The 12,969-nt window shown below is 44.6% G+C and overlaps 1 protein-coding gene across 1 annotated transcript in view; it reads right to left on the reverse strand.

The window, feature by feature from the left end:
• usp44 (ubiquitin specific peptidase 44) overlaps nucleotides 1-9,985 on the reverse strand; it is a 58,766-nt gene extending 48,781 nt beyond the window's left edge. The window contains exon 1 of the mRNA XM_086009878.1: nucleotides 9,835-9,985. The gene's annotated coding sequence lies outside the window, so the exon portion shown is untranslated. The remainder of the gene's footprint in view (nucleotides 1-9,834) is intronic.
• Between the last annotated feature and the right edge of the window lie 2,984 nt (nucleotides 9,986-12,969).

A 12,969-nucleotide genomic window follows, 5' to 3' on the forward strand; every position in this document is an offset into this window, starting at 1 on the left:
ATATATTTCTTAAGGCTAAAGGGATCAAGGGATATGGAGAGAAGGCAGGGACAGGGTACTGAATTTGGATGATCAGCCATGATCTCATTGAATGGCGGGGCAGGCTCGAGGGGCCGAATGGCCTACTCCTGCTCCTATCTTCTATGTTTCTATAATAGTATGGCTAATGGAGTTCTAACTGCGGCTGTTTGATTGGCACTACCAGATTGGGTGGAATAGATTTCAAAACATGCAAGAGGCTTTCCATCCCCTATGTCCACTAAAGATATTCTGGCAGGGTGGCCCAGCATATTGAAAGCCCTCTTGCAGTACAGGCTATGCTGGACTTAGTGATGAGTAATGTGCTAGAAATAGTCAACACTCTGATGGTAAGGGAACATCTTGCAAATACAGTAGTGATCATACTATGATTGAATTTGATATCAGGCTTGAGAGGCAGAGGAGAGAGCCACAAGCCATGGTTTTAAATTGAAGTAAGGCAAATTTAGAAGGGATGAGAAATGAATGGACCACAGTAAACCATCTTTCCTCAGTGCATTTAAAAAAAATTGCATGAATACACTTTAAAAAAAAACATTTACAGGTAACATTTCTAAATGCTTTGTGGAAAAGTGGGTAAAAAACTTAAAACATGAGTTTATGTTACGGAAATATATAGAGTGGAGGTCAGGTGCTTCCCAGAGAGGGGGAAAATTCTGAGGGATAATGGCCCCAAGCTGCACCTCCTAGCAGCCAGATCAGAGCACAATTACTGCAGGTCACCACTCTCTTGTCCAGTTACCATGTAACTCAAGCTGACTGGGACAAATATTTGAAAGGGTGTAAATTTACTCATTTTGGCAAGCTGTACCATCGCTAAAAAGATAATAAAATGCAGAGAAAAAAAGAAACCACAAAAAGTACAGTGCCGGCTTCAGACAAAGAGAAAGGTGATTTAATATGGGGGGGAAGGAAGAGAAACTCGAATAGGATACGGTAATAATCAGAAACCCTACTGTGGACCTTGCTATTTCTGAGTCTGAAGTTAAGAACGCTGTTCCTTCACACACATACCATAGGAACAGACTGTTTTCTAATACGATAGCAAAATACTGCAGATGCTGGAAATCCGAAATAACAGAAAATGCTGGATAACAAGACTGTTTTCTAATCTGTGTAAAAGGCATAGTAATTTACAAAATACTTACAACTTGGGGGAAAAAATCTTTACATTTATTTTAGTGGGACCCCCCAGGGTCCAACAAAAATATTGCTTTGAAATTCAATAGATCACAGATCTGATTCTACTCATCCCTGCCAGGGTGGTACTAGTAACGGTTTTGACCTCAATACCAGAGGCACTAAAACTAGGCTAAAAAAACAAAGCAGGAATAGAATGCGATGACGTGTAAACACAATAAACACAGTTGTTGATAACAGTGCCAATTTGGTATCAAATGTCAGGTTTGGTCTCAAGGAAGCACTGAAATTCACCAGCAACAATGACAACTTTAAACAGTCTGCTGAACAATGTTAAGTACATCATAAAGAAGTGACTAACTTAGCACCTGAGTCACCAGCCATCTTTATTGTCACACTTGTGTGGCTTTAAAAGCCAAGATTTATGCTCAAGGAACTCCAGTGGGAGCAGAAATAAAGGACAGAAAGAAAAACAGGCCACAAAAATTGCAGAAAAAAAGATACTATGAGAAAACAGAATAGGTGAAAAAGAAACACAAAATGTGCACAATTTTAAACAGCACATACTTTAAGAAGATTACTCTCGTGACTGCTATCAGGATGAGTAATATATGGCACTCGAGCTACAGTTAATTGTCAAAAATATGCAAGATATGCAACATAGCTCTAAAAACAAGTTTGAAGCCAGAGTGACTGATTCCAATGCTGTCCTGGCCGGCCTCCCACCTTGCACTCTCCGCAAACCTGAGCTCATCCAAAATTCTGCGGCCCGTATCCTAACTTGTACCAAGTCACGTTCACCCATCACCCCTGTGCTTGCTGACCTACACTGGCTCCCGGTCTAGCAACACCTCGATTTAAACATTTTCATCCTTGTTTTGAAATCCCTCATGGCTTTGCCTCTCCCCATCTCTGTAGTCTCCTCCAGCCCTACAACCTTTAGAGATGCACTCCTTCAATTCGGACCTCTTGCGCATCCCTGATTTTCATCGCTCCACCATTGGCAGCCATACCTTCTTCTGGCTAGACCCTAATCTCTGGAATTCCCTGCCTAAACCCCTACACTATCTCTCTCTCTTCCTTTAAGACGCTGCTTAAACGTTTCTCTGACCAAGCTTTTGGTCACCTGTCCTAATAACTACTTATGTGGCTCGGTGTCAAATTATGTTTGTTAACGCTCCTGTGAAGCGCTTCGAGGCGTTTTACTACATTAAAGGCGCTATATAAATGCAAGTAGTTGTTGTTTTGTTAATTTTGCCAATATTGTTTTAATGTAAAGTACTTTGATAGGAAATAAATATGACCCACATAGCTGTGATACCACATGATCTTTAACTTTTCAAGGGTTCTATTTCGATACATTTTATATGATCTGATTTAATCAGTCAGGATATTTTAGCCAAAGTTCTGCAAAGTTACATTATTTCCTCACCCCCACACAAAATAAATTATGCAAGTTATGCACCAAACAGGATTCAAAGCTGATATGATCCCTTTTATTACGCCCCCATTACAAAAAATACTGCACTTTCAATTGATCAACAGTATGAAAATCTTTTTGCCTTTTTAGTTTACACTATCAAGTTGCCTAAACTATTTTGAGGGAACACTATTTCTGAACAATGAGAGAAAAACAAACTTTCAACATAGTGAAATGAAGTGTACCCTATGACTCAATTTATCAAGATTCAGTCAGTCAGCTGCAAAATATTGGTTTGTACACACCGCAGTTCATCAGTGGTTTTGGATCATGAAGGAACGCAGCAACTAGATTCACAATTTCCTCTGCTTAAGGACTGTGCCAATTCTATTTGAGTCAACATCCTTCACAACACAAAGCACAACAGGAATTGGGACCAAACAAGCTCATAACTGGGTAGGAACACAAATGGGAGGATCAGAGTTGAGAGTTTTTTTGGGTATTATTTGCGGGGAAAATTAAGTTCTAGCAGCAACACGGAGTAAAGGAGTTTCAAGACGACAAGCGGAAGAACGCGATGGCAGTCAGTACAAAGAAGCTAGTTATAAAATGTCGTGAGACCTTGTGATCACACTCTCCTCTCTACCAGCTGTCTATTTCATCACTTTTCCATTCGGGTCTTCCTGTCCATCTTGGTTTTGTTTTCCATCTGGACACCTCCCAGCTTTCCAAAGATGCCAATCTTCAACCAATTCAGAACAGGCTCACTGCAATCTTGCCACCATAACACACAGGCTAGTCTCAATACTTCAGCGAATAGGACAGAATGGCAGAAAATCTTAATCTAGTCAGATTCCAGTGCACATGTTTTTCCAATATTCTGAAGTTGAATTACAGGATTAATATTGCTGTGTACTGTACATTGAAAGCTATACCTGCAATTTTCCCTTCATTTACTGAAATGACATATCATTAGTTTCCACATCACAGAAGGAGATGTTGCTGCATTACATTTTAAGAAAAAAAGAAAACAGATGCCAGGAAATTACAGCTTTACAAACAAGGTTCTAATGTTATATATAGCAGATTGTGACTCCAGTTATTATCATAGCCTCAATTTTTGTATCTGTCCGATTGCACAATATTAGAGATTAATCTTAAAAACTGGTCAAGCCAAGGCTTCATCATGAGCAATGTTCCCTCTAAGATGCGTGGCCGCGCAGTAATGGGAAAGGTCCCGCGCAGGCCGCTCACCGACTTCGCCATTGTAAATACCGCACATGCGCAGAACTTTAAAGGGACCACGCACTAAAAGAAACAGACCAAAGCGCAGAACAAAGCACAGCTTACAGGGAACACTGATGAGCAATCAAAAGGAATTAGTAGAATTGACATTATTTGTGTTATAATTTACTTTAAACATTTTTCTATGTTAGTTTCAGTCTAATTTCAAAGCAACTGAAAATATTAGCGACAATTTACACTAACCCAGGGGATCAGCATTCAAACACCACCCACTCACCCAGCCTCACAAGTGGGTGTTTCAAGTTGCTTATCAAACAGGAAAAATGGGCAGGCTAAAGGCAAACCAAATCAAACATGCTCTTCAGTCAGTCATACAAATCACATGGCCTAACCAAAATTCTTTATTAGCCATCTAGAAACTCATTTTTAAGGATGTGGAGGTGCAGTAATATACAAGCAAGAGACAGAGAATTTGAAAATGTCAACACAATGTTAACTTTAGGCTGTGTTGGTACAGAATTACTCCACTTAACGTGCAGCTAGAAGTTTGGATTCCACAGTGCTACCACAGTTAAGATCAAGAGTTATCAATAAAACATTAGCTGGCACCTGCACCTCCTTTCACATTCAGACCAGCATTTTTAAAAAAAGTCACAATCAAGAACTCTAGAACCTTAAAACCAAGTTCTGCAGCAAACCCAACTAAATGTTGCATCAAGCGGTTGTAGATCCTGCGGCAGCTCTATCCAGGGCCGAGGGCCACATTTTCATTTTAGCGGGTACTTGTTAACTTGAAGAATGGTTGCATATTTTTCCTGGGGATGGGTGGGGAAGAGGAGAAAGAAGCAGGAGATACACCGAGACTCCACTAGATAACAAATTTCACACCACCAGCACTCATCACTGTCCAAAAAGTTTAATACCACATACTTACTAACAATCTGTTCACAGGCTTATCAAACGCTCCTTTGTTGTGAGGCCACTAGCCCCTCTTAGAGGTTTATGGAAATATGCAGCTTCGTTCCACTTGCGAAACTGACTAACTTGAAACAGACCATAAAGTCACTGGCACAGATGGGAAGAGCTTTATGTCAGAGCTTGGTTTTAATCATGGAACCTTCAGTCATTCACCAAGATAGAAAGCCCCTTGCACATCCTGGTCAAGATGTATTTAGCGGAACATAAGAAATAAGAGTCGTCGGCCATACGGCCCCCTGGGCCTGCTCCGCCAGTCAATAAGATCATGGCTGATCATCGACCTCAACTCCACTTTCCCGCCCGATCTCCACATCCCTTGATTCCCCGAGAGTCCAAAATTCTATCTATCTCAGCCTTGAATATACTCAAAGACTCAGCATTCACAGCCCTCGGGGACAGAGAATGTATTTAGTGGAAAAGACAGTGGAAAAGGAGACAGTGACTTCAATGATAGTGATTCTGATATAAGTGGTGATGGAGTGAGAACGGGAAATACACCTATTGGTCAAAGACAGAATGATCTGTTACCCTGTCTTAAAGAAAACCAATCTCCTTGATGTTCCAATCCCCATTGCAATTTGGAACTCTCAAGTGCAGCATTTTGCTCAGGACTTTCATTTGAGCGCGATTTGGGCCCCTCACTTATGGAAAATTAAATTGGTCCCATTGGTTTTGAGCAACTAGATCTAAAGATTAGGCTTAAAATAAACTTTACAAGATCCTTGGAGATAGTTTATGCTCATTTGGCACAATCAGAAGTATAGTCAGCAAACAAACAGTCCAAAGATGTGCAGGTTAGGTTGATTGGCTATGATAAATTGACCCTTAGTGTTAGGGGGATTAAATACGTGGGGTTACGGGGATAGGGTGGGATATGTGTTGGTGCAGGGGTTACGGGGATCGGGTGGGATATGTGTCGGTGCAGGCTCGATGGGCCGAAATGGCCTCTATCTGCACTGTGGGGTTTCTGTGATTCTGTGATTCTGTGAAACATACGGTAGACATTGCTAATTACAATTGCAAAGCACTGAATATGATCGGAACAGTGATTCCCATGTTTTTCAGGCTCTACACATCTTAGCTTTATCTTCCTTATGCAATCGGTCATTAGAATTACTGCCCAAGGACGCACTTGCATAAAAAATAGCACATTTCACAAGACTACAATTAGTTTAATGACTGATGAATTGTTGCAACACCCGGGCCAATATTTACCCTCGATCAAGATCACTAAAACAGATTATCTGGTCATTATCTCATTGCTGTTTGTGGGAGCTTGTTGTGTGTAAACTGGCTGCCGCGTTTCCCACATTACAACAGTGAATACGCTTCAAAAGTACTTCATTGGCTGTAAAGCACTTTGGGACATGAAAGGCGCTATATAAATGCAAATCTTTATTTTATCTTTACTGTGCTGTGCTCCCACTTACAGGGCCTTTTCCTTCATACAAGTGCATTGTAAGTGTCTTGCTTTCATTGAGCGAATGCTTTAGACGCAGAGTCCTGGTTCACAGCCTCAACTTTAAGCCATTCAGGTGGAGAGTTGTTGTTCCTCACCTCCCTGCCCGCCCAAATAGAATATCCTAAAAAAAATACACGTCCGAGACATTCAGCAATCTCGGCAAATGTTTTCAATTAGTAAATTAAATACTGCAGGAAGCTATACTTTTTACAGACACATTTACGGCCAGCTAGGTATCTGACACATGTGGGAACTCATTACCAAGGAACAGCGGTGCTATATTTTGATTTTCAAAAATCTTTTGATAATGTGCTACATCAGGGACTTGAAGACTAAAGTATTAAATGTAATGAGGTAGCATGAACAGTGTGACAAAAGGATAAAAAGCAGAGAAAAAAATGTTTCTCGGATTAGCACGATGTAATTGGCAATGTGTCTCTGAAATCTGGACACAGACAGTGACGGGCCAATATCAAAATTTGCTGACAATGCCAAACTACAACAAAGCATGCATGAGACTACGGGATAGGCACAGTCCGATTATGGGAGTGGGCATGTGATAAATGCAGGAAAAAGAATGGAAATAACCTAAACAGGATTAAAACAATTCTCAATGGAGCGGAGGGCCAGAGAACAAGTGTTCAAAGTTTTGAGGGTAAATAGTGACAATGACAAGGGGTATTAATGTCCGATAAAGGCACTATATAAACGGCAGTTGTTGTAGCAATAAAGAGGTAGTAATAGTTTTTAGAATATGAACACATTACCGCAAGTCACTGTTGAAGCCAAGTGAGTCATGACAGTTCATGGGAGATCATATAAATGCTTGGAGGAAACATATTGAAGGGCATCAAGAAAAGGCAGGGAAACAGGATTAGAGAGCTCTGATGTGGGACATTAAATTCCATATGCTAATGTTTTGGCCATCCCCTCATGTTATCAATATTCCCCTTGCAGTTTTTGATCCTCAGGTTTGCCTTAGGACATGGTGAATATGGGAAACGGCCCATGGTCCTGGAACACTTCCACTTTTTCACAACTTGTATCCTCGGAGTGGGGAGGGGTACAAGGTTCCAGAGACCCGAGAGAATTTGAGCGCATTGAATAAATTGACAGGAAGTGGAGATGTCTGTATGGAATATGAGAGACTTTCATCTTAGTGTCTCGTGCAGACCTCATGAAGAAGCTGGAGACTAGGGGAGTACATGGCTGAATCTTGGATTTTAACTAAGTCATGTACTCCAGCTCTGAGATCCATACAAGGATAGATGGGAGACTTGCTGAACAAAAAACATTGACTATTCCAGAATGATTCAAAGGGCACCACAATCCACTGACTGTAAAGTGACTCTGGGCAGTCATAGACCCACAATACAAAAACTAGCTACAAATTAGTAATTTCTCTGAAGTTAGAAGAATGTCATATGATAATTGCATGGTACATTGGGATAGGATGTGCACATGTCAGGGACAATCCATTATTTGTGGACCAGGATAATCTGACAACAGTTAATGGGGCTTGACTGGGTCAGGAATGTATCGTGGGCTCTCTTCCTGCAGTGAGGGGTCTGTTAGCTTTCGACTGAGAATGGGAACTATTTCCAACTAGTTTCGGAACAGTCACAGAAGTTCTACTCAGTTTTGCAATGCTGCTCTGCAGAGATCTAAAAATTGATTAGCAAGTAGAAACATGCTTATTTTAGATTGAATCAATACAAGTCACACTGGGTAACCAGAGGACACAGATTAAGAGAAATTCTTTTACACAGCGAGTTATGAGCTGTAATGGGCTGCCTGTGTGGTGGTAGCGGGGGAGAGAAAAAGAAAATCTTGCATTTATACAGCACCTTTCACAACCTCAGGACGTCCCAAAGCGCTTTACAGTCAATTTTTAAGTGTAATCACTGTTGTAATGTGGGAAACGCGGCAGCCAATTTGCGCACAGCAAGCTCCCACAAACAGCAATGCGATAATGACCAGATCATCTGTTTTAGTGATCTTGATTGAGGGATAAATATTGGCCAGGACAGCAGGGAGAACTCCCCTGCTCCTGATCGAAATAATGGCTTGTGATCATTTACTTCCACCCGAGAGAGAAACATAGAAGATAGGAGCAGGAGTAGGCCATTCGGCCCCTCGAGCCTACTCCGCCATTCAATGAGATCATGGCTGATCATCCCAATTCAGTACCCTGTCCCTGCTTTCTCCCCATATCCCTTGATCCCTTTAGCCTTAAGAAATATATCTAACTCCTTCTTGAATATATTTAATGAATTGGCCTCAACTGCCTTCTGTGGTAGAGAATTCCACAGGTTCACCACTCTCTGGGTGAAGAAATTCCTCCTCATCTCGTCCTAAATGGCCTACCCCTTATCCTTAAACTGTGACCCCTGGTTCTGGACTCCCCGACCATCGGGAACATCCTTCCTGCATCTAGTCTGTCTAGTCCTGTCAGAATTTTATAAGTTACAATGAGATCCCCCTCATTCTTCTAAACTCCAGCGAGTATAAGCCCAATCGACCCAATCTCTCCTCATACGTCATTCCTGCCGTCCCAGGTATCAGTCTGGTGAATCTTCGCTGCACTCTCTCCATGGCAAGAACATCCTTCCTCAGATAAGGCAACCAAAACGGCACACAATACTCAAGGTGTGGTCTCACCAAGGCCCTGTACAACTGCAGCAAGACATCCTTGCTCCTGTACTCGAATCCTCTCGCTATGAAGGCCAACATACCATTTGCCTTCTTAACCGCCTGCTGCACCTGCATGCTTACCTTCAGCGACTGGTGCACAAGGACACCCAGGTCTCGTTGCACTTCCCCTTCTCCCAATCTATTGCTGTTCAGATAATAATCTGCCTTCCTGTTTTTGCCACCAAAGTGGATAACCTCGCATTTATCCACGTTATATTGCATCTGCCATGCATCTGCCCAATCACCCAACCTGTCCAAATCATACTGGAGTTTCTCAGCATCCTCCTCACAGCACACACACACAGCTTTGTGTTGTCTGCAAACTTGGAGATATTACATCTAGTTCCCTCGTCTAGATCATTAATATATATTATGAACAGCTGGGGTCCAAGGACCGATCCCTGCGGTACCCCACTAGTCACTGCCTGCCACTCGGAAAAAGACCCGTTTATTCCAACTCTTGGCTTTTTGTCTGCCAACCAGTTCTGGGGGCTCGGATTAACGTCTCATCCGAAAGCCGGCACCTCCGACAGTGCAGCACTCCCTCAGCACTGCTCAGTAGGTGCTCAAGTCTCTGGAGTGGGACTTGAACCACCGCCACTGAGGGTCTGACAACCGGCCCGGGCGGGCGGACTGCTCCTGTGCTGGAAGATTGGGTCGGATTTCTGCACAATGAAGCCGTGCGGACCCCCTCTGGGCTGCAGCCCCGGCGGCCAGCAAGTGACCAACAGCGGACAAAGGCCGAGGCACGGCGGAGCCCACACCGGGCGCTAGCCGACGGCGAGATCGGGGCCAGGGCGGCTTCTCATGGGCTTCCTTCCTCGGTGTAGCCGCAGGGGCCCGGTCTGTCTCTTACCCGCAAGGCCTCATCCTCGGGCCCGGGTACTGGGTGCGCCGGCGGCTCCAGTCCCCCGCTCCCGCGCTCTCCATCTTGCCGTCTGTCAGAAGCTTGTTTTCAAACCGCCGCCATCTTGAAGCAGGCCTGCCAGCGCGCTGCGTCACACCGTAACCCCCGCCCCCGTGACGTCACCCATTCCACCACCTCCTGCGCACCCACGTGGGATCCGGGCCAGGTGAGGCCTGTCAATCACCCGGCTCCCGGGGCGCCCCCTGCTGGTCAGGCTCGGCCAGCGGCCGCCGCTGCTTGTCTTTCTGTGCCTGCATACTCAGCTCTGTTTACTGTGCCCAGGCTCACCTTTGCAGGTTTCTCCAAAGCATATGTATCATTCCCATGTTTTTAAACTTGTTCACCTGCCCTGGTACTGTTAAATCCGTGAATTTTGATGTATGGTGTCCTTCAATAAATCGACAGAGACTGCAGAGGAACAATCAACAGGTGTTTACTGGATGAGGGTTATTCTAAAACTAAAGTACAGATCCCTACTCAGGGTTTATATACAGGTGTGGTCACTGCCGGTACTACAGTATACAGGAGCTGTAAAAAGTAGTTCTCCCCTTAAAGGTACATACACTACAATTCCTCCCCTTTTAGATTAACAGTACCATAACATTCATTTAACAATTAACACTTTTAACATGCAACATTAACTGCAAATAGTCCATTTATAAATTCAGTCTTGGGGCGGCTTCCTGATCCTTTCTGGATAGCGCCTTTCCTGAGTGTCTTGCTCTTGGTGCGGAGGCGATTCTGGCCCCCTGTCGTCGGTTGGTTCATCAGCTCCCGATGCTACTGTTTCTGAGGTAGATGCTACCTGTATGTCGGGTTCATCACCAGGTACGCGAGACCTGGGGTTGACTCGTTCCTGTGACTCTAGGATCTGGTCGACATGGCGTCTCACAATGTTCTCCCCAACATCCACTGTGTACATTAGTGGCCCCTGCCGTGTGCATATCGTTCCTGGTTGCCATTTCTCTGTTCAGTAGTCGCGGGCCAAGACTGGTTGCCCTACATTGAAGCTCCTTGTCGGCTTCTCATTGATGTGCTGGAATTGCTTATTCTCAACATCTCTTCGTACATTTGGTCTGAGCAAATCCAGACGAGATCTCAACCTTCGGTTAAAGAACATCATGGCCGGGGCCTGGTTGGTGACTGCATGTGTCGCATTTCTGTAGGCTAACAGGAAATTGTCCACCTTATGCTGCAGTGGAATGTCGTCATCGCACATGGCCCTTACTGCTTTTTTAAAGGTTTGTACGAACCTCTCAGCCAATCCATTTGTGGCTGGATGATACGGGGCGGATGTGTAATACCTTACCCCATTCCTTTTCATAAATCTTCGAAACTCTTCGGACACAAACTGTGGTCCGTTATCAGAGCAAATCTGCTCTGGCAAGCCGTTCCTGGCAAATATGGTCCGTAGGACTGCAATAGTTTTCTCCGTGGTGGTGGAGGACATTTTGTTCACCTCAGGTCATTTCGAGTGCGCATCCACGGCTATTAAAAACATTGAGTCCATGAATGGACCAGCAAAATCAATATGCACCCGTTGCCATGGAGATGAGGGCCACTCCCATGGGTGTAGAGGGGCATGTGGTGGTGCATTTTGGACCTTCTGGCATCCTGAGCAGCTCTTTGTCAGGTCCTCAATTTGCTGATCAATCCCCGGCTTTTCATTTTTACCCCTCCCAGATGGCCTTCGTGAAGCTCATTGAGCACTCTCTCCCTTAACTTGGGTGGAATTACCACTCGGGATCCACACATCAAGGTCCCCTGGCATACTGACAGCTGTTCTCTTCTGGATGAGAATGCTGGCAACAGTGAGTCGCCATGTGCTGGCCATCCCTTCACCGTCAAATCATATACCCGAGACAGTGTCGGGTCATTTCGGGACTCCTTCTCTATACCAGCGTTAGTTACTGGCAAGCATTCAATTATAGTCGAATGAAATATTTCAACAGGAACTGCAGTAGGCAGTGGCAGGCGTGATAGCCCATCAGCGTTTCCATGCTGTTTCGTGCCCTTATACTCGATATCATATTGGTGCGCCCCTAGAAAAAGGGACCAGCTTTGTAGCCGTTGCGCAGTCATCACCGGAACACCCTTCTTTGGATTAAAGATAGAGACAAGTGGTTGGTGGTCAGTCAGCAAGGTGAACTTCTGCCCGTGCAGATAGTGGTTGAACTTTTTCACTCCCCACACTAGGCTGAGGGCCTCCCTGTCAATCTGGGCGTAGTTACGCTCGGCTGAGGTTAGTGACCGAGACGCAAAGGCTACTGGCCTCTCCGAGCCGTCCGGGAATTTGTGCGACAGCACCGCTCCAATGCCATAGGGTGATGCATCACACGCCAGCCGAATTGGTAGTGCTGGGTTGAAATGAGCCAACACCTCTTTTGATGTGATCAATTCTTTGCACTTCTGGAAAGCTCGTTTACATTCATCATTCCACTGCCATGGTACCCCCATTTGCAGTAGGGTGTTCAGTGGGTGTAGTACTGTAGACAAATTCGGCAAGAACTTATGGTAGTAGTTCACCAACCCGAGGAACGACCTCAGTTGTGACACATTTTCCGGTGCTGGAGCCTTGACTACTGCCTCAATCTTTTCAGGGGACTTATGTAACCCCTCTTCATCAATAACGTGGCCACAATACGAGATCTGCTTCTGGAAAAACTCGCATTTGTGGCGATTAGCTCGGAGCCCATAATCCTTCAATCTAGTGAGCACCTGCTCCAGGTTGGCGAGGTGATCACTGTCATTTTCGCCCATGACCAGGATGTCGTCCAAATAACACTGGGTCCCTGGAATCCCTTGCAGGACTTGATCCATTGCCCTTTGCCAAATAGCCGGAGCTGATGCTACCCCGAACACCAGCCGGTTGTATTGGTAGAGACCTTTATGAGTGTTGATCGTGAAGTACTGTTTCGAGGCTTCTTCTACCTCCATTTGCAGGTACGCCTGGGCCAGATCAATCTTAGTGAAGCGTTTACCTCCAGATAGCGAGGCGAAAATATCTTCAATCCGCAGAAGCGGATATTGTACAGTGTGAAGGACTGGGTTCACTGTCACCTTAAAGTCCCCACAGATGCGAAC

The sequence above is a fragment of the Somniosus microcephalus genome, chromosome 17 (genome assembly GCF_052327205.1).
Source record: "Somniosus microcephalus isolate GS21.2 chromosome 17, FLI_Smic_1.0, whole genome shotgun sequence".
NCBI lineage: Eukaryota > Metazoa > Chordata > Chondrichthyes > Squaliformes > Somniosidae > Somniosus > Somniosus microcephalus.